Below are 23,047 nucleotides of genomic sequence, written 5' to 3'. Positions count from 1 at the left end.
GGAACTTGCAGGTGCCTTGGTGGAAGAGTGGGTTAACAACTCACAGCAAGAACTGGCAAATCTGGTGAAGTCCATGAGGAAAGATGCACTGCAGTACTTAATGCAGCTGGTGGCCACACCAGGTACTGTCTGTTACTTTTGATTTTGACCCTCCCTTTGTTCAGGGACACATTATTCATTTCTGTTAGTCACATGTTTGTGGAACTTGTTCAGTTTATGTCTCAGTTGTTGAATCTTGTTATGTTCATACAAATATTTTCACATGTTGTTTGTTGAAAATAAACGCATTTGACAGTGAGCGGATGTTTATTTTTTTGCTGAGCTAAACTTATCTGGAGGTGGAGCATTTTTTGGTCTTTATCTATGTAATTGTATATGTATTTTTGGGAAAAAATAGGGATCACGTAGGAAATAAGTCACCAACTTTATTGTGCAATCCTGCAATCCACTTTATTTTTTACTGACAAATAATATCAATCAATTGATCAATCCAAACTGCGCAGCGCTCATTTCATGAATGAAAAGAGACATTGGTTATAAAAAAAACATTTAATGACATTTAGAGATTGTCAAGTCAAGCCTTCGATACTGGGTAGGCCTTCAAGGTAGGGATGTATGTATTTTCTCTCTGTCGAGACAGACTATGTCGATTTATTGTGGTGCTGAAAACGCGAAATTATATTTAAGTGCCCGAAGTCGGCAGGTATTATTGTTTATTGGTTATCTGGTGCATTGGCACAGAAACCTGTTGGTGGTATACAGTACCATTCAAAAATTTTACTACACCTACTCAATCAAGGGTCTTTCTTTCTTTTTTCTATTTTCTACATTGTAGAATAATACAGGCGTGGCCAAAAGTTGAGAATGACACAAATATTAATTTCCACAAAGTTTGCTCCTTCAGTGTCTTTAGATATTTTTGTCAGATGTTACTATGGAATACTGAAGTATAATTACAAGCATTTCATAAGTGGCAAAGGCTTTTATTGACAATTACATGAAGTTGCAAAGAGTCAATATTTGCAGTGTTGACCCTTCTTTTTCAAGACCTCTGCAATCCGCTCTGGCATGCTGTCAATTAACTTCTGGGACATATCCTGACTGATGACAGCCCATTCTTGCATAATCAATGCTTGGGGTTTGTACGAATTTGTGGGATTTTGTTTGTACGCCCGCCTCTTGAGGATTGACCACAATTTCTCATGGGGATTAAGGTCTGGGGAGTTTTCTTACCATAGACCCAAAATATCAATGTTTTGTTCCCCGAGCCACTTAGTTATCACTTTTGCCTAATGGCAAGGTGCTCCATCATGCTGGAAAAGGCATTGTTCATCACCAAACTGTTCCTGGATGGTTGGGAGAAGTTGCTCTTGGAGGATGTGTTGGTACCATTCTTTATTCATGGTTGTGTTCTTAGGCAAAATTGTGAGTGAGCCACTCCCTTGACTGAGAAGCAAGCCCACACATGAATGGTCTCAGGATGCTTTACTGTTGGCATGACACAGGGCTGATGATAGCGCTCACCTTGTCTTCTCCGGACAAGCTTTTCTTTTATTTTCCGGATGCCCCAAACAATCGGAAAGGGGATTCATCAGAGAAAATGACTCTACCCCAGTCCTCAGCAGTCCAATCCCTGTACCTTTTGCAGAATATCAGTCTGTCCCTGATGTTTTTCCTCGAGAGAAGTGGCTTCTTTGCTGTCCTTCTTGACACCAGGCCATCCTCCAAAAGTCTTCGCCTCACTGTGCGTACAGATGCAGTCACACCTGCTTGCTGCAATTCCTGAGCAAGCTCTGTACTGGTAGTGCCCCGATCCCGCAGCTGAATCAACTTTAGGAGACGGTCCTGGCACTTGCTGGACTTTCTTGGGCGCTCTGAAGCCTTCTTCACAACAATTGAACCGCGCTCCTTGAAGTTCTTGGTGATCCGATAAATGGTTGATTTAGGTGCAATCTTACTGGCAGCAATATCCTTGCCTGTGAAGCCCTTTTTGTGCAAAGCAATGATGACGGCACGTGTTTCCTTGCAGGTAACCATGATTGACAGAGGAAGAACAATGATTCCAAGCACCACCCTCCTTTTGAAGCTTCCAGCCTGTTATTCGAATTCAATCAGCATGACAGAGTGATCTCCAGCCTTGTCCTTGTCAACACTCACACCTGTGTTAACAAGAGAGTCACTGACATGATGTCAGCTGGTCCTTTTGTGGCAGGGCTGAAATGCAGTGGAAATGTTTTTGGGGGATTCAGTTCATTTGCATGGCAAAGAGGGATTTTACAATTAATTGCAATTCATCTGATCACTCTTCATAACATTCTGGACTATATGCAAATTGCCATCATACAAACTGAGGCTGCAGACTTTGTGAAAATTAATATTTGTGTCATTCTCAACTTTTGGCCACGACTGTAGTGAAGACATCAAAACTATGAAATAACACATATGGAATAATGTAGTAACAAAAACAAGTGTTAAATAAAATATTTTTTATTCTTCAAATAGCCACCCTTTGTCTTGATGACAGCTTTGCACATGCTTGGCATTCTATCAATCAGCTTCGTGAGGTAGCCACCTAGAATGCATTTCAATTAACAGGTGTGCCTTCTTAAAATTAATGCATTTGAGCCAACCAGATGTGTTGTGACATGGTAGGGGTGGTATACAGAAGATACCAAATAGGGCTAAAAGTCTCCAAGCCTTTATATGGGCTGCAATTTCTGAGGCTGGTAAACTCTAATGAACTTATCCTCCGCAGCAAAGGTAACTCTGGGTCTTCCATTCCTGTGGCGATCCTCATGAGAGCCAGTTTCATCATAGCGTTTGATGATTTTTGTGACTGCACTTGAAGAAACTTTCAAAGTTCTTGAAATTTTCCGGATTGACTGAACTTCAATGTCTTATAGTAATGATGGACTGTCGTTTCTCAAAAAATGGACTTGGTCTTTTACCAAATAGGGCTCTCTTCTGTATACCACCCCTACCTTGTCACAACACAACTGATTGGCTCAAACACATTAAGAAGGAAAGAAATTCCACAAACTAACTTTTAACAAGGCACACCTGTTAATTGAAATGCATTCCAGGTGACTTCCTCATGAAGCTGGTTGAGAGAATGCCAAGAGTGTGTAAAGCTGTCATCAAGTCAAAGGGTGGCTACTTTTTGATTACTACATGATTCCATTTGTTATTTCATAGTTTTGATGTCTTCACTATTATTCTACAATGTAGAAAATAGTACAAATAAAGAAAAACCCTTGAATGAGTAGGTGTTTAAACTTTTGACTGATACTGTATATTTAAAAAAATTATAGATATGGCATCAATGTAGAAAATCTGACTACCCCCTAGTTTATCATTGTCTGCATCCGGCTTTGATCGTAGTGTAATGAAACAGGGACGGAGTGTGAACTCGTCCGTGATGGTTGGCAACCTTCTGGCCTGTAGCCCCCCAGTAAATGTAGAACTGTCCCTAGAAAAACACTACCTGTCAAAAAAAATGGATTTCAATTTGATGGCCATTATCCATGATTGATTGTTCATTTGAGCACTGTGTCTTTTTTAGTTGTCTCTTTACATTTCCTAATAACATTATTTTTAAGATTGCTTGTGCTCAAACAAACTTAAGGCCAGGCACTGCACCCTATCAGAATAAACTTTTATCAGTTGAATGTGGACCCAAATATAGCTTTTTTGTATTATAATTCTTCTGAAATATTGTATACAATATGCAAATTAGGTGATCTAATTAAATATGTGCATATTTTCATATTATTCAAATAAATGTTTATGTACACTGGATGCAGTCAGTCTAAATATTTTGAATTCATTTTGTTAAGACACTCCAGGACCGGGCTTACACATTGTGGATGCATACTTTTTTCATCTTTCTAACTGTAAAATACTAAAGAAAAAGGCACATAAAATGAATTTTTGCCCTATTTTTCAGAAGAAAATGTAATGTAGAATAAAATTGACAACATCAATAATTCCTTATGGATAAGTATGGAGAATAATTCTAAGGATAACCATGCAAAATGTGATGTCATCATGCAACATAACAGTTCCATGATGACTGAAAACACATCCTTTGTATGAACGAGTGACACATTTCCAGGCAATAGCGGTCCATTTAAAATCAATTAATTATTCCTTCGTCCCTTGCCCTGCAAGCGTCAACTCATCAGACGTCATCAGAAGTGTCCAGTTAATTTGAGGGCTGAGGCGAGTGGGTGTGTCTTTTAAGTGTTTGGAATGCAGCCATAGGGACCCGCTTTGCTAATTAGCTACCGCGCATGCTCCGAACACCTGTGCGTAACGGAAAGCCTTGAGAAAGGTGCTGTCACTGAAAAATACAGTCTGCAGTAACTGTGTTAAAGCCGGGTAAAACAATGTACAGTAAGTGTATATTTTGCACTTGTGAAATTATTTTCATGTGATATGAAATACTAGAACCGTATCGCAATTGCTGATCGATTCACGTGTAGATGGAGTACTTGGCTGTTTTGGCTGCCAGACCCAGTCTACCTATGAAAATAACATATAAGGAAGGTATTTGGACCTTAAGCAGTAATGGTACATCTTGTGCTAAACTTTCCCATAGCCCGTCGAGTACAGTTTGGCCATGATAGAACGAACAAGTTTATGAATTGCCTGTCTTTTCACAGTGAAAGGCTGCCACCTTGTGGTATTTCTTAGTAGCATGCTTTGGTAGTGATACATCTGCAAACTGCACTACATGTTTGCAAAGGGTTCAAACCGATTCATGATTGATCTGGCAATTTGGTTCTGAGACTCAATTGCGGAGCCTCCACAGGCTTGCAGAGGCCAAATAAAGCTCCATACCGCATAATTGTGTACGAGCTCATTTCTGCTTGATCCGAAAATGTGGTCGGAGGCACCGTATGGATGTTGAGACGCAAATTGAGCTTTGTACCGCATCGCTTTTCGCCTCTCAAATTTTGTAAGAGCCAATTTTTGTTTGATCTGCACATGCTGTCGAAGGTGCCATTTGGATGGTGTGACGCCATTGCATTGAATAGCCTCATATCATGCATTTCAAAGACACAAGTAGGCATATCAGATTTTAAATATGTGGTTACATTGGGAAGAAGTGGAATAATAAAATACGTTTGGGGAATAACAGTAGTGTTCTTGCTGACAAGAAAATAAATGACCCTATATTTTAGCCCAGTGTTAAGAATTAGGATTGTCCCACTAATCAGACTAAATAAAGTAAATGGATAATAAAATCTCCTGAAGACAAGATGACAAATCTGCCCCTACACCTAACCAAACTCTACTTCTATGTTTTCCCACTCTAGAAGCAAACGTACGTTTTGAGATTACAATCTGTTTGACAAAATGATTTTCATAGTTAAAAATCAGGCAGAGCATATATGTATGTATGTCTATTTTGCATGTTATTTTGGCATTGCTTCGTGTCACATATCAGTTTGCAAACAATATAATTTTGTAAATAATAATATAGGTGAACATATTTAGGTGTAAATGAACTACTAGCCAGTTGTTGTTGCCCATGGTGGAATCGTATCTAACCAACTGGCTCCTGAAGCCAATGTGAGATGTCTATGTGCCCATGAACTGTTGGATTCTGTGTTTTACATTATAGCCATTACCATATATATGATTGAATATTATCTGCTGTTGGCTTGTGTGGATGTATGTATGTGTTATGCAACATAGCTGACTTGAAACATTGTTAACAGTTTCAGGGCCACGGCCCTTTCTCATGATGGATAAATACAGAGTAGCACGAAGACAGGAACTGTTCAATGAGTTGGGGGGGGGCACATTCAGAGCGGGGTGTTGCGAGAACAAGCAGTCTTTTGTTAGATAACAGGAGCCAGGTGCGAGATAATGCTATCGAGCATGAACGCATAGATATTCTTCACAGCAAGTTCCATCTATCAACTGGAGCGCCCGGGGGCTGGTACCAGCTCGTACGACAACAATCAATAATAGGCTGGGTGAGTCTAAACCACGCCCAATCTCTACTGTGATAGGCCAACAGACGTGTTGGAACTATGTCTATCACAGTATAAAGAATACTGTTTACATACATCCTGTCAGTTCTCTGTTCTGCCCTGCGTGGTATTACAGTGAGCCCGTATATACGAAAGTTGCATTTGCTATTTATTACTTAGCTAATAAAAAAATACATAGTATAAAATCGGTGACTCATTGTTATATTTATCCTGATACCAGATTAGAATTGACACAACCCTAACAGAACTCAGAATCTAGACTGGGCATCCAGTAACCTGGAGCGTGAAGTAACAAGCTCTGCTGGTCATGTATTATGATCAAGTTTGATCTCCACGGTGAATTCTTTCACAATTCGCTACAAATCGAGACTTTTTAATTAAAGCTGTAATATGTAACTTTTGGGCGACCTGACCAAATGTATATACAAATACAGTGCCTTGCGAAAGTATTTGGCCTCCTTGAACTTTGCGACCTTTTGCCACATTTCAGGCTTCAAACATAAAGATATAAAACTATTTTTCTGTGAAGAATCAACAACAAGTGGGACACAATCATGAAGTGGAACGACATTTATTGGATATTTCAAACTTTTTAAACAAATCAGAAACTGAAAAATTGGGCGTGCAAAATTATTCAGCCCCCTTAAGTTAATACTTTGTAGTGCCACCTTTTGCTGCGATTACAGCTGTAAGTCGCTTGGGGTATGTCTATCAGTTTTGCACATCGAGAGACTTAATTTTTCCCATTCCTCCTTGCAAAACAGCTCGAGCTCAGTGAGGTTGGATGGAGAGCATTTGTGAACAGCAGTTTTCAGTTCTTTCCACAGATTCTCGATTGGATTCAGGTCTGGACTTTTGACTTGGCCATTCTAACACCTGGATATGTTTATTTTTGAACCATTCCATTGTAGATTTTGCTTTATGTTTTGGATCATTGTCTTGTTGGAAGACAAATCTCAGTCCCAGTCTCAGGTCTTTTGCCGACTCCATCAGGTTTTCTTCCAGAATGGTCCTGTATTTGGCTCCACCCATCAATTTTAACCATCTTCCCTGTCCCTGTTGAAGAAAAGCAGGCCCAAACCATGATGCTTCCACCACCATGTTTGACAGTGGGGATGGTGTGTTCAGGATGATGAGCTGTGTTGCTTTTACGCCAAACATAACATTTTGCATTGTTGCCAAAATGTTCAATTTTGGTTTCATCTGACCAGAGCACCTTCTTCCACATGTTTGGTGTGTCTCCCAGGTGGCTTGTGGCAAACTTTAAACGACACTTTTTATGGATATCTTTAAGAAATGGCTTTCTTCTTGCCACTCTTCCATAAAGGCCAGATTTGTGCAATATACGACTGATTGTTGTCCTATGGACAGAGTCTCCCACCTCAGCTGTAGATCTCTGCAGTTCATCCAGAGTGATCATGGGCCTCTTGGCTGCATCTCTGATCAGTCTTCTCCTTGTAAGAGCTGAAAGTTTAGAGGGACGGCCAGGTCTTGGTAGATTTGCAGTGGTCTGATACTCCTTCCATTTCAATATTATCGCTTGCACAGTACTCCTTGGGATGTTTAAAGCTTGGGAAATATTTTTGTATCCAAATCCGGCTTTAAACTTCTTCACAACAGTATCTCGGACCTGCCTGGTGTGTTCCTTGTTCTTCATGATGCTCTCTGCGCTTTTAACGAACCTCTGAGACTATCACAGTGCAGGTGCATTTATACGGAGACTTGATTACACACAGGTGGATTGTATTTATCATCATTAGTCATTTAGGTCAACATTGGATCATTCAGAGATCCTCACTGAACTTCTGGAGAGAGTTTGCTGCACTGAAAGTAAAGGGGCTGAATAATTTTGCACGCCCAATTTTTAAGTTTTTGATTTGTTAAAAAAGTTTGAAATATCCAATAAATATCGTTCCACTTCATGATTGTGTCCCACTTGTTGTTGATTCTTCACAAAAAAATACAGTTTTATATCTTTGTTTGAAGCCTGAAATGTGGCAAAAGGTCGCAAAGTTCAAGGGGGCCGAATACTTTTGCAAGGCACTGTAGGTCTGTAGCAGTTTGGGTCAAGAGTGTCCCACCCCCCCCCCCCTTTGAAGAGGGGGATGATTGCAGCTGCTTTCCAATCTTTGGGAATCTCAGACAGCACGAGAGGTTGAACAGGCTAGTAATAGGGGTGGCAACAATTTCGGCAGATAATTTTAGAAAGAAAGGGTCCAGATTGTCTAGCCCGGATGATTTGTAGGGGTCCAGATTTTGCAGCTCTTTCAGAACATCAGCTGACTGGATTTGGGAGAAGGAGAAATGGGGAAGGCTTGGGTGAGTTTCTGTGGGGGGGTGCAGTGCTGTTGAATGGGGTAGGGGTAGCCAGGTGGAAAGCATGGCCAGCCGTAGAAAAATGCTTATTGAAATTCTCAATTATAGTGGATTTATCAGTGGTGGCAGTGTTTCCTATCTTCAGTGCAGTGGGCAGCTGGGAGGAGGTTAATTAATTAATAAAGGTACATGGTACATGGAGCCTACAGTATGAGTGTGCAAGCTCTTTCTTTTATTCCAACTTCTTTCGGCTCTGCACCCAGAATGTGTGTTTGATTACATCTGACTATCTATAACAAGCTAGCTCAGGTTACTTGAGATTGGGCAAAAAGGATGTGACTTGATCAAAGAGAACTTGTGTGGAGGAACCAAGGGTGTTTCTCATCTTCTGTTCAGATGATATTCCCCCTACACTGTAACCGATTTCAAATGGTGCTAGAAATAGAAGAGACTCTAAACACCAAAAGAAAACAGTCAGCCTTGGCAAGAGGGGTCATGATGTGAGGAGGTGAGGTGTGATCCAGGGATTGCTGTCAGTCACTGGGGAGGTGTGTTGTGCTGGCGCTGCGATTCCAAGGCTAACATATTCCAGTGTGACATTTACATAATTGGACATGGAATAGAATGTTTTTATTGTCATGCGATCCCGTCAACAAATAATGTTAACCCCCACCAGTACCACCTAGCCAAATGTGTGCGAAATGATGAGACTGCCTTAGGCCTACTGTATGCATTCATCCTTCCTGCTTTAAATGGTGTCCTCCTTACACCAAGAACACTGATTTCAAATGGTGCTAGATATGTTATTGATACTCTAAAACACCGTCTGAAACCAGTTTCGAGGGGAAGTTATGGTCAGGGCTGTGTCTGAATCTCCATTGGCCTCCCAAGGCATCCAGCCCTGTAGAAGTTTCAGAATAAAAATGGTTAATATCAAATGTTGATTAAACAGTAGGTGCTGTCTGTGCCTTGCTTTCAGTACTTATTGAACAGTATCAGCCACAGTTGCATAGGTTTCAAATGCAAGTTCAATACATCACAGCATGATAATTTGTAAGTCGCTCTGGATAAGAGCGTCTGCTAAATGACTTAAATGTAAATGTAATGCCAATCATAAAGGCTAATAAGTGCATATGTGGATAGTGCATAGACAAACGTTTCAGTTACTGCACATCTACCACTCCAATGTTAATGCTAATTTGTAATTATTTTTCCACTATGGCCTATATTGCCTTATCTCTCTAATCTTACTACATTTGCCCACACTGTATATATATTTTTCTATTGTGTTATTGACTGTACTTTTGTTTATCCCATGTTTAACTCTGTCGTTTGTGTCGCACTGCTTTGCTTTATCTTGGCCATGTCGCAGTTGTAAATTAGAACTTGTTCTCAATTGGCTTACCTGGTTAAATAAAGTTGAAATAAATTAATTTTAAAAAACTCAACTATCATCAGGGTCATCAACGTATCACTTTTGGCATATTTTACATATTTGAGCTTTTCTCGTCTCTCCTTTTTGGATTTGTCAATTATTACTTGTACTGTCATGTATGAACAGGTTTTGATTTAAGACCTTTTTATTCCTTTGCAGGATGGGTACCAAAGCTAAATTGCACATGTGCCATCATCATGGATACCTTACAAGGAGGAAGATGCCCAGTGTCACCAATTGCATGCTCTGGTGTAAGAAATCCTACGGGAAGATCAGCTAAATACACATACAGTTGAAGTCGGAAGTTTAAATACACCTTAGCCAAATACATTTAAACTCAGTTTTTCACCATTCCTGACATTTAATCCAAGTGAAAATTCCCTGTCTTAGGTCAGTTAGGATCACCACTTTATTTTAAGAATGTGAAATGTCAGAATAATAGGAGAGAGATTGATTGATTTATTTGAGATTGATTTATTTCATCACATTCCCAGTGGGTCAGAATTTTACATACACTCAATTAGTATTTGGTTGCATTGCCTTACAATGGTTTAACTTGGGTCAAATGTTTCAGGTAGGCTTCCACAAGCTTCCCACAATAAGTTGGGTGCATTTTGGCCCATTCCTCCTGACAGAGCTGGTGTAACTGAGTCAGGTTTGTAGGCCTCCTTGCTTGCACACGCTTTTTCAGTTCTGCCCACAAATGTTCTATATGATTGAGGTCAGGTCTTTGTGATGGCCACTCCAATACCTTGACTTTGTTGTCCTTAAGCCATTTTGCCACAACTTTGGAAATATGTTTGGGGTCATTGTCCATTTGGAAGACCCATTTGCGACCAAGCTTTAACTTCCTGACTAATGTCTTGATATTGCTTCAATATATCCACGTAATTTTCCTACCTTATGAAGCCATCTATTTTGTGAAGTGCACCAGTCCATCCTGCAGCAAAGCACCTCCACAACATGATGCTGCCACCCCCATTCTTCACTGTTGAGATAGTGTTCTTCGGCTTGCAAGCCTCCCCCTTTTCCTCCAAACATAACGATGGTCATTATGGCCAAACAGTTCTATTTTGGTTTCATCAGACCAGAGGACATTTCTCCAAAAAGTACAATCTTTGTCCCCATGTGCAGTTGCAAACCGTAGTCTGGCTTTTTTATGGTGGTTTTGGAGCAGTGGCTTCTTCCTTGATAAGCGGTCTTTCAGGTTATGTCAATTTATAGGACTCGTTTTTCTGTGGATATAGATACTTTTGTACCTGTTTCCTCCAGCATCTTCACAAAGTCCTTTGCTGTTGATCTGGGATTGATTTGCAATTTTCGCATCATAGTATGTTCATCTCTAGGAGACAGAACACATCTCCTTCCAGAGCGGTATGATAGCTGCGTGGTCCCATGATGTTTATACTATTGTTTGTACAGATGAACATGGTACCTTCAGGCGTTTGGAAATTGCTCCCAAGGATGAACCAGACTTGTGGATGTCTACAATTTTTTTTCTGAGATCTTTGCTGATTTCTTTAGATTTTCCCATGATGTCAAGCAAAGAGGCACTGAGTTTGAATGTAGGCCTTGAAATACATCCACAGGTATACCTCCAATTGACTCACATGATGTCAATTAGCCTATGAGAAGCTTCTAAAGCCATGACATAATTTTCTAGAATTTTCCAAGCTGTTTAAAGGCACAGTCAACTTCTGACCTACTGGAATTGTGATATAGTGAAATAATCTGTCTGTAAACAATTGTTGTAAAAAATTACTTGTGTCATGTCATGCTCAAAGTAGATGTCCTAACCGACTTGCCAAAATTAGATTTGATTTGAAAACTATAGTTAACACATTTGTGGAGTGGTTGAAAAATGAGTTTTAATGACTCTAACCTAAGTGTATGTAAACTTCTGACTTCAACTGTATAATGATATTCTACTAACTGTAAATGAATTAATGTAGACATAGATATGATGACTTGAAACTATTTAGCCAATCAAACTGTAAAGGCTTTGTGCAGTTAACTAAATCTGAGATTCATGGCTTGGAATCATGTATAGAGAGAACTTAGTCTGTTGGGAAGGCTGAATTTGATTTCCGTTTTGTTGCATGAGAGACCATTTGATTACCTTGTACAGATAGATGCCTGTTAAGTAGAGAACAGCAGGCCCATCTCTCCCCTTAATAACATTCTGGAATGCACCCATCCCTTCTGGCCATCATGGGGTGTCAGCACTGCAAGAGACAACATAAAAGAGATGTCATCTTCACTGTTTGAGTGAGTATGTTTCAAAGAACGTGTTCTTATGTTGGTTAATAGATTCATGCAGAGTTGGATAGAGAAAGAGTATGTTAAGCAGAACTAGGGACACAATATCTGGGTTACAATATCTGTCTTCCTCAATCAACATTGGATAGGCTACATAATAAAAGATCTCACGACTCTCCCATACAACAACAAAAACAATGCTTGTCACTGATTGGGTTTAGAACTTCCAATGATGAGGTCTCACTAGACATGGGGTGTCAAACACATTTTGCCCAATGGGGTGCATTCGGTCTTCAACAAGGTCTGGAGGGCCGCATTGAAAATGTGTTATATTTCCTCACTGTCAAAATTTGAAAAACAATAGTCTATAGTTTTTTACATTTTCGATGCACCCTGATTTTCTAGCTTTCATTTGGGTGAATATTAGGGACCTGGACACAGTCAAGAAACGTCTACAGTTTTGTATTGGTTTTAGGCATTTTGAAGTATATTAAGTTTTGTTTTTTACTTTGGGGGGGGGTTTACCCAAACCACCCGTGGGCCGGATTGGACCTGGGGGCCATATATTTGACACACCTGCCCTAGACTAATAGGGGACAAATGCATCCACTGAGCCTGTGTTACAGTTGCTGCATGATAAAGTATTCCATCCCATTACTACTGCTGCCAACTTTGAGTCACCAAGCGAGCAAGGTTAAGGACTCTCTGATCTGGAGCCATGATATACAGGGCTCTATGATGCCGCTTTTAAAAGGGAAGCTCTTCCAGGAAGCATAGCCTGGAACCCTCCGCTGGCTGACAGGGCTTGGAGAGAGACAGAGAGCGAGAGCAGGGAGAAGGAGACGACAGAAGAAAAAGGCACATAACCAGCTGGTCGCTCTGCTGGCACACTGAGGAGGAGAGGGATCAATCCGTCAAGGCCTCCAAGAGCCACACTGCAACTTACTTCCTGGCAGGAAAAGTACTCCACTCACCCTTGCTCTCACTGCAGAAAAAGTGGGTAGGAAGGGAGGGTGCAGCTGGTTGGCACAATGGCCAGGGTAAAAAAAGTGATGTCTGGCTTCCCATGGCTCTCCTTTGTCTCCTGCGGATTTCCTGAAAATATCAACACATGCCTTGTATCCTCCCCCGAGCCTCCCTCTGTCCATTTGACAAGCATACAGTATTTTGGCCAATTAAGGGTTTCACTGCAGGTGTCAGAGTATTACAGAGGAGAAATTATCTGGAATAAGAATAAAACAGGAATATCTCTCACTGCAGGAATATTAATTCCAAAGTAGAACATCTGGCTGCCACATAATCAGCATCCTGCAGGCATCCACACTCTTCCCTGAAAGAAGACAGCATCTCAAATGACAAAGCAGTAGAGCACAAATTATGAATACAAAACATTTAAAAAATGGAGGGCAAGGTAAACGGGCTTTAAAGTTCTTCCTAATTGAAAATAAAATTACCCTGGCTGTTGCCCTACCGACATAAAAAAAACTGACGTAACTAATTCCAAAATATCCTCTTCTGTCTACCTCTCACAATTTACCATCTCTCACCTGTCTTGCCATATCCTCCACTACAATGACTGTTACATTAGCAGATTGGTTGTGTTCTTTTTTCACAACAAAGTTTAGTTTGACAATCAGCCTCACTTACAACCAGAAGCTCTTAAGACTAGTGTGCAAGCTCACAGTCTCTCCAATGAATTTATTCAGCGGTTCCAGGAATTCCCCCTGTATACCTAAACACATTGAATGCAGCTTCTTGAACTACTCAGGCTGGTAGCCTCACCACTATACCGTCATCTAGTTCTAGGGCCACAGTGACCTCCTCTTTCTTCCCTCTACCTGTTTTTTTGATCTTCTCTTTCCTCTCTGCTTCAACATTGTCAAATGTGAATTTGGGTCTCTTTCCCTCTCTTTCATTTGTTTGTTTTCTCGCTCTCTATTTCTCTATACTGTTTGCAGTTGCTCTGTTTTCTGCTTCAGAGCTGAGTTCACTTTTGCTTACCAAGTCACCGGACTGTCAACTGCTTTTAAAGGTGCATCATTCCCTTTTAAACCAAAACAGGGAGGCCGTTGTGTGGTCCTTTTTTTTTTTTTTTAGGCTGTCAAGTGTGTCAGTTGGTATTGCAACGCCTATGTGATACATACATTTTTTTGTAGAGCCATGTATACTTTAAGGCATACTGACATAACATGCAGGAGGGGTGGAGGGGGTTAGGTGACGACAAAGCATTGACAGATTATCCTCTGATAGATTAGAGGTCCTAATTTAGCTGGCATGCAATGAGATAATGGAGGTACATTAACATTCAAAACTGTTAAAGTTAATCGTATGAAAAATTGTAATCTATCCCCATGTTTTGCATGTTATATCTTGTATAATTGTAAGAGGAAGGGGCACATGGACTTATCTGGTAGGTAGCAGAAACGATGAAGGAGATGGCGCAGCAAAGCTTTTTTGACTACCTCACTGAGGTGCAGTGAGGCAGAGGAAAAACATAAGGTTTGAGGCATGAAGTGTTGAGGGTATATTGCATTCCTCGTCGCCCTGAGAACCTCCCCAGGGACTTTGAAAGAAAAAGCAACAAATTGAGACTGAGAGATGAGCTACATTAGTGGACAACCTGATCAGGCTATTGATAAGCGGGACATTGTGTTTGGCTGGCAGGAGGGTGGGGTAAGCGGCGGGGCTATTGACGGAAGAGTTGGCTTACATCCTGTTCCACCTCTTGCTCTGCCTGTAGTGAAATATAAGCTGCATGTCACATGATCTGAGAGTGGAAGACAAATGATCTGCATGTTTTTCTGTTTCGTACAAATACTTTGGTCAGTAGTCCATGGGTTCACTACGCTTCACATGAAGCAATTTACTGCTGTATATGCAGATAATTACTCTAATGGAGTTTTGCATCTCAGTGACGTATTGGAAATAAATAGTATTATTAACAGGGACAATAACAAAGCAACGCAAATGTAAAAAAATTGCGCAAGAGGTTTTTCCCTTTAGCAGCACTTTAAGTGCAGAGCTGATAATGATGCCTGTGAACGAACACCGCTTCTTCCCACTTGTCTATTTATACATCATCATCCAGCAGGCAGTGGGGTTTAATTTTAGCACTGTCATCTCTCAGCAGTATTCCACCTTCCAAACTCTCAGCTCCATGTAGGAGGGATAAGGCTCTGTTGTAAAGACAGGTGCCAGGGTCTCTTTTTTTCTCTAAATTTAATTTACATGTGATTCAGTTCCTGCAGTAAACAACAACATTTAGTTTGGATGTTTTCCTGTCATTGCTACGGATTGACAGATGCAGCGTATTGCCAGACAGAGATAGCGCCTGATTTTGCTAAATTAATTTAAATTGCACATTTTAAGTTTTTGTTTCATAGTCCTCAACAAAAACATTGAAATACTGCAGCTATTTTAAATTAAGAAAAGTTGTTCTTAAACACGTGTGTCTGCTTCTGTTTGTTTGACTAGAACAGCTGAAAAACTGGTATTGATGTCACAGATTTTCCTTGTCTCTGAAAGTGGGCCAAATCATTAACTAGTCAGTAGAGGGTGGGTATGGTAAACGTTTGAATTCTTTGTTATGAAACGACTTTTTAAAATCAAAATATATAGAAACATAAAATAATCGAGTCAGTCTACAGCATCTTGCAAGCTTGAATGTGTCTTTCTATTCAGAATATAACATGGGAAGATATTTTAATGCACCTTTCTTTTTGACATACTAGCATACTGATGGACTCTTTTTAGTGACTGGGCAGATCTACTTGGTGGGGGCGATCAATGGTGGTCCTGTACGGTGAATCATTTTCACCTGTGGAGTTTCATGACCTGCCCCCCAGGGTGAAGCAATGGGACGGACCTAGACATCCATAATTAGGGTCATTAGCCAGGGCTGGGAAGCTTCCCACTGGACACAGATGTCAGTTCATCTAGTTCAAATGTACAATTGGTTGAGTTGTCAGCTAACATGAATTCAACATTAAATTAACAAAAAATGTCACTAGGTCATTGGATTTAGGTTAAAAGTTGAGAGAAAAAAATACTAAATTAATTTACGTTGATTACTTTTTTTCAAATCCAATCAGTTTTTCATGTTGATTCAACGTCGTCATATAAAATGTTGGGGTTGAAATGACATGGAAACAACAATGATTCAACCAGTTTTTGCCCAGTGGGTTGTGGTTTGACTGTCAACAATAAGTGGCATCACAAACAGGTGTGTCGAGCACCTATTGTGAAAAAGGCTTTCTCTGGCAGGTGTACATTTAATTATGTTCCCAATAGAAATGAGGCAAGCCTGCTAACTGACTTAATGTATTTGTACATCCTGTCATGCCAATACAGAATAGGACAAATCCAGGGGGTTAGCTTCTCTTATTTTTCACAATTTAAAACTGAGCTCATTTAGGCCCCTTCAGTTGATTATTCTGTCTGTAAATTATTGTAATATGTTCCAAAAATATCTACTTAATATGAAGCCTATATACTAGAGCTGGAGATGATAATGCATTGCCACGAATGGAGAAAAGTCAAGTCATGTGAATATGCCCAACAGCGCCCCTACACTCCTGGGAGGTAGCCTACATGGTGTTTTGGTTTGTTTACATCTAGGTATATCAAGTGCGCACTGTCATGCAATCACAACACCAACTATGTCAGTATGGCCTTCATTCACATAAGTCACAAGATTCATATTAATATATTATGTAAGTAGCACGCATAGTCCTTTATAAACGCGAACTTACTCATTATAAACATGACTATATAGTCTACAGTAACTTAATTTAATCGGTAACAGCTTGTTTTTTAAACAAGTACTTTTTTGAATAATTTTCTGTCTTGATTTTATTATTGGGCTTTATTGTGTTTGATGATGTTTTAAACCGCCATGAGGAAATAAGTAGTGATCGTGCCAATATTAAGTGCAAGTGCATAACATCCTCCTCGCTCCTATTTACGCACATCCATCTCTTGCGCAGCATCCTATTCCCAATCCTCACTTCACACGCCATGTCGTCGCAAACAGTTTTAGCCTGCCTAACATTCCTCTATCCAAAACAAATAGCCTATATTAAGTAATCGGCTTCATGCTATGTTTCTGAGGGGTTTCCGTATCTGCGGGGTAAGCTACAATTCCCACCGGATTCCATTGCGTTTGTCACAATAGCACTCGCTCTGACGCAGACAAATGTAACTATTTACCTGTCGATTATAATTGAGAATGGTAATTGTATTAGATTAGTTTACTACCTCCACTATATGTAACGTTTACTAAATTGGCACTTTCATATTTATTTGAAGGCGAAGAGCATTTTAAGAGGACCATATCCACAATCACTATATTATAGGCTATATCAGATTTGTTTATAGATGTTTGTGATAACACATTGTATTAGATAAATGTGTCGTTACAACATCGTATGCATTCGGCTACTGAAATTGGCAACACGTCTCAGTAATTCCTAGAATAAAACTATGATTTCGCCTGATAGCTTACCTCAACGTATGTCTTCTTTCATCCCTTGGCGACCCTTTCGGCTAGATCATGTTTTCAATAACTGGACAGCACCTGTTTCCATAAAGCACCCCTCACATTATTACAGTATCCCCATCGATTTTTCCATAGCGCAACACTCGAAGCCCGCCCCTGACACTCCCCCTTTGGCTGGTTGGCCAGGCCTTGGTGAATTGTTTTTTTACCTACGTCGGAATCACATGTGGTTGACGCATGTTTACAAACATTGGATGAGATCACATGGTGGTGGGACCCAGTTTACCGTAAACCATTCGACATTAAGCATAAATTAGTGCTCGTCAGCTTGTAGTCCTAAAAACGGAAATGAGTTAACCCTGGTTCGTTCGGACATTCCTATGGGGAACGTTGATGGAGTTTTGGGATAAACACCGAAAATAAAGTCTAAGGGTAACACAGGCTTAGGAGATATTTACGTTTAGTTCTATGAGATATATGAGATCATCTTAAATCTTAAAACGTTTTGGGGCATTTGTTGATTGACTGATATCTCATAGAACTAAATCTAGCCATGCAGGATTTACTGCCTACAAACATACGGCATTACTATTGCGCTTTATAGAGCTCGCCAGACTGTAGTCTTAAAAAACGGAAATGAAACCTCTGGTTCGTTCCGCCATTGCTGTGGCATTGTGAATGCAGAAAATAAGGTCTGATGTTAACACAGGTTTAAGAGATCTTATACATTTTGTTCTATATTATAATAATAACAGTCAGTTAAAACATGACCTGTATGAATTATGAAGCCATTATGTGCTTATTTTGATTATATAAATGCTTCAATATTCACAAAAAGTAATATTAGCCGATTAATAATATCTCAGAGAACAAAACGTATAGATCTCTCTAAGCCTGTGTTTACAACATAGCTTATTTTCGGGATTTATCCAAAATCCCATTAAATTCCGTTAGTGCCTACAAAAAGACGGCATTACCGTTGCTCTCTATTCTAGTAGTTCTAAAGTACTATATAATCCCTTCGGCCTCAAAATAAACATATCCACATGGCTATACTATTGCCTTTAACATGTTTATAATAGGCCTATGGGATTTTATAAGCGTATAGTATGAGGGTATAAGGTACAAAAGCATTTTTCAGATATGAAAATATATTACATAAGTATTACACAATGTCTAATGTTCTTGGAGAAAGTGGTACTTGACGTTCTGTTCCCTCCTGTTTTGGTATGCAGGCAGCGTGAGGAAAAGTTGTGCCCGCGAGGGAGTTCGATTTAGCTCGCCCGGGTTCCACGTGGTTAAAACTGATTTGCATTCGTTTTGAAACCGGACTGCCTCCCGGAAATGAGCCGGGTGCCCCTTTGAATGCGGTGGGGGGAAGAAAGTGTATGTCAAGTATATGGAGTAATGAGTTTGGATTCGGTATTTTCACGTGCAAAAGTGTAAAAACGCATAAGCTGCCTTTCCAAGGAAAACTACTTTGAAAATATGAACATTAATTTGATGGAAAATACATGTTTTATATTTCTCAAAGATTCATCATGCTGTTTTGTTGTCATTAAGGCCTGGTAATTCTCGATTTCAGCCGGACGCTCCTCCCTCACCGCTTTGGTAATGTGCTGTTTTTAGCCTAGGTCACCCCGGTTCAGTCTAATCCAACTCCCTTAGTGTCCCTGAACTGTTATTGTAATTCCTTCTTCAATACAGCAGAGGGCAATATGATACAGAGTCGACATTGGCCTACACACGTTGCCATTACTTTGCTGCGTAGTTTGATTTGAACAGCCATACGAAGTAATTATCATGTCTCATTTTCTGATCGAAGGGTTTTGTCTGGCTTCGTGTGTTCTTTGCATCTCTATGCCTGTGCATTTTTACAACAAATGAAAATCAAAACACATTCATACATTCATAATTTCAGCAGTGATTAAAAATCATTTCTGCCTTTTTCGTGGTATGATTACTGGCATGTCATGGCCTTCAGTTAACTTTTTTTTCCCATTACACAGATTTGTAGAATGAGAAAGTACTTGTCTGAGACTATCATATGTGCAATATATCAGTGGTTGTAGGAGGAGGCATGTTGATGTAATAGGATTGAAAGTGTATGTCAAAGGAATATGTTACGTTTCTAACAGCATCTATATAATATTTTACATGCTGTTGACTAATGACTGAGAGCCCGGGGTGTCCTGAGAGAGGGTGTCACCCTAATGCAGAGTTTCCCGAACTCAGTCCTTGGGACCCCAAGGGGTGCCTGTTTTTGTTTTTTCCCCAACACTACACAGCTCATTCAACCCCAGTTTGAGAAACCTTGCCCTAATGGAAGGGTGGTCCCTCAAATCTGAGTCAGAGTGAGGTAAGAAGGGAGGGGCGACAGGGTTTTCCTCTTGTGTGTTTTGAGAATTGGGGATGGCTAGAAAACAGTTTTTCCAATTGCTCCTTACCTTATAGTATTTTATGCATGAGTCTCTCTTACACAGTACCCCTAAAATTAACTTCATGGTCAGCAGAAATGGGTGTATTGGGATAGACCTGATTGGTTGTAGGAGTCTGCTTTGTCTGCTCCTCTCTCCATGTCTGCACATGTGGCCCAGGAGATTGAACAGTCATGGTTCTACACCATTGATATCAATTAAGCAGATCAGTGGTGCAATTTCTACTTCCCATTATTTGCTGTTTCAAGCTAAACAGTTACACAACTGGCTTTATAATCAGAGATTATTTTCCAACTCCTTATTTTGATTGGTTAGTTAGTACAAGAGATATAACTAATGATGGAGACAAATTTTGATTTATAGCTTGCCCTATAGCGATCCATAAATACAGTTTGGTAAATCATGTAATATTCTGATAATGTATGTCTGTACTGCACCAACAGTTGAAGTCGGACGTTAATGTACACCGTAGCCAAATACATTTAAACTCAGTTTTTCACAATTCCTGACATTTAATCCTAGTAAAAATGTCCAGTCTTAGGTCAGGTAGGATCACCACTTTATTTTAAGAATGTGAAATGTCAGAATAATAGTAGAGAATTATTCTAATTCATCTTTTATTTATTTCATCACATTCCCAGTGGGTCAGAAGTTTACATACACTCAATTAGTATTTGGTAACATTGCCTTGAACAATTTAAACTTGGGTCAAACATTTTGGGTAACCTTCCACAAGCTCCCACAATATGTTGGGTGAATTTTGGCCCATTCCTCCTGACAGAGCTGGTGTACCTGAGTCAGGTTTGTAGACCGCCTTGCCTACACACGCATTTTCAGTTCTGCCCACAAATTTGCTATAGGATTGAGGTCAGGGCTTAATAATGGCCACTCCAATACCTTGACTTTGTTGTCCTTAAGCCATTTTGCCACAACTTTGGAAGTACGCTTGGGGTCATTGTCCATTTGGAAGACCCATTTGCGACCCAGTTTAAACTTCCTGACTGATGTCTCGAGATGTTGCTTCAATATATCCACATACTTTTCCTCCCTCGTGATACCATCTATTTTGTGAAGTGCACCAGTCCCTCCTTCAGCAAAGCACCTCCACAACACGATGCTGCCACCCCGTGCTTCATGGTTGGGATGGTGTTCTTTGGCTTGCAAGCCACCCCCTTTTTGTCTTCCAAACATAACAATGGTCATTATGGCCAAACAGTTCTATTTTTGTTCCATTGGACCAGAGGACATTTCTCCAAAAAGTACGATCTTTGTCCTCATGTGCAGTTGCAAACCGCAGTCTTGCTTTTTTATGGTGGTTTTGGAGCAGTGCCTTCTTCGTTGCTGAGCGGCCTTTCAGGTTATGTCGATATAGGACTAATTTTACTGTGGATATAGATACTTTTGTACCTGTTTCCTCCAGCATCTTCACAAGGTCCTTTGCTGTTGTTCTGGGATTTATATGCACTTTTCGCACCAAAGTACTTCATCTTTAGGAGACAGAACGTGTCTCCTTCCTGAGCGGTATAACGACTGCGTGGTCCCATGGTGTTTACCATGGGTACCGTGGTATCTTCATGCATTTGGAAATTGCTCCCAAGGATGAACCAGACTTGTGGAGAAGGTCTTGGCTGATTTTTATTTTTATTTTGCAATGATGTCAAGCAAAGAGGCACTGAGTTTGAAGGTAGGCCTTGAAATACATCTACAGGTACACCTCAAATTTACTCAAATGATGTCAATTAGCCTATCAGAAGCTTCTAAAATCATGACATCATTTTATGGAATTTCCCAAGTTGTTTAAAGGCACAGTCAACTTAGTGTATGTAAACTTCTGACCCACTGGAATTGTGATACATTGAAATAATCTGTCTGTAAGCAATTGTTGGAAGAATTACTAGTGTCATGCCACAGGACTGCCACAGGAAAGGAAAGACCCAGAGTTACCTCTGCTGCAGGGGATAAGTTCATTCACTAACCGATTTGCCAAAACTATAGTTTGTTAACAAGAAATTTGTGGAGGGGTTGAAAAACGAGTTTTAATGACTCCAACCTAAGTGTATGTAAACTTACAACTTCAACTGTATGTACTGGTGGGGTACAACAAGATACATTTTCCTATCTGTAAGAGCTACCCAATAGGCCTACACTAATTGTTGCATCTGAAATAGAAAATGATCCATCATATGAATTTGAAGTAATCAGTTTGAGCTGTAAAAAACAATAGGATTGGATTAGACCCACAGCAGACCGCTCGCTAATGAAACATACTTTGAGAAATTAGATTTAGTTAGACCACTCTCGATTTTCCTTTGAGATTAATTGACTTCCTAGATAGTGGTACATTAGCAAACTCGGACTAATCACTTTACGACGCTTTTGTTTAAGCGGTATAGATTTATGCAATACCACATGGTATGTATGATGAGGGATATTCCAGGTGTTGTTTTTCTTTATATGGAGAGTTTAACTTTTGTTGTATGATTTTAACTATATTTACAGTCAGGTTGAAAATGATTGGCACCCTTCAAAAAGATGAGCAAAAAATACATTATAAAATAAATCATACAAAACTACTGAGCTTTGTATGCAACAAAATAAAGGAAATTATATTATTTTATCCTAATGCAATTTCTCAAATGTTTTTGTTGTTGTTTAAAGAAGTAATACTTTTTTCTTAAGATGATTGGCACCCCTGTTTTCAAAACCTTACAATACCTCACCTTGCAAGGATAACAGCACTGAGCCTTTTTCTCAAATGTTTTTATGAGATTGGAGAACACATTGGGTAGGGATCTTAGACCATTCCTTCATACAGAATATTTCCAGATCCTTGATATCCTTTGTCTACTCTTATGGACTGTCATCTTTTATTCAAATAACAGGTTTTCAATGGGGTTCAAGTCTGGAGACTGAGATGGCCATTGAACATTTTAGATTTTGTGGTCAATTTATAATTCCTTTTTGTGTATTTTATTTTTTTGTTACTTTTAACACCTTCTCATGGTATCCAATTGGTCATTGAAATATTGTCTCTTCGCTGCAACTCCCGTACGGACTCTGTAGAGACGAAGGTCGAGAGCCGTGTGTCCTCCAAAAC

The 23,047-nt window shown here is 39.8% G+C and overlaps 1 long non-coding RNA gene across 1 annotated transcript; it reads right to left on the bottom strand.

Annotated features, from left to right (window-relative positions):
• Positions 1-8,926: 8,926 nt before the first annotated feature.
• LOC124020373 lies at positions 8,927-17,658 on the bottom strand. The gene is made up of 3 exons (XR_006836010.1): positions 17,519-17,658; positions 11,876-11,981; positions 8,927-9,222 (listed from the first exon to the last, which is right to left on the bottom strand). It is a non-coding gene; the product is annotated as an uncharacterized LOC124020373 (long non-coding RNA).
• Between the last annotated feature and the right edge of the window lie 5,389 nt (positions 17,659-23,047).

Source organism: Oncorhynchus gorbuscha, linkage group LG03 (genome assembly GCF_021184085.1).
Source record: "Oncorhynchus gorbuscha isolate QuinsamMale2020 ecotype Even-year linkage group LG03, OgorEven_v1.0, whole genome shotgun sequence".
NCBI lineage: Eukaryota > Metazoa > Chordata > Actinopteri > Salmoniformes > Salmonidae > Oncorhynchus > Oncorhynchus gorbuscha.
This window is presented reverse-complemented; position numbering and strand designations above follow the sequence as displayed.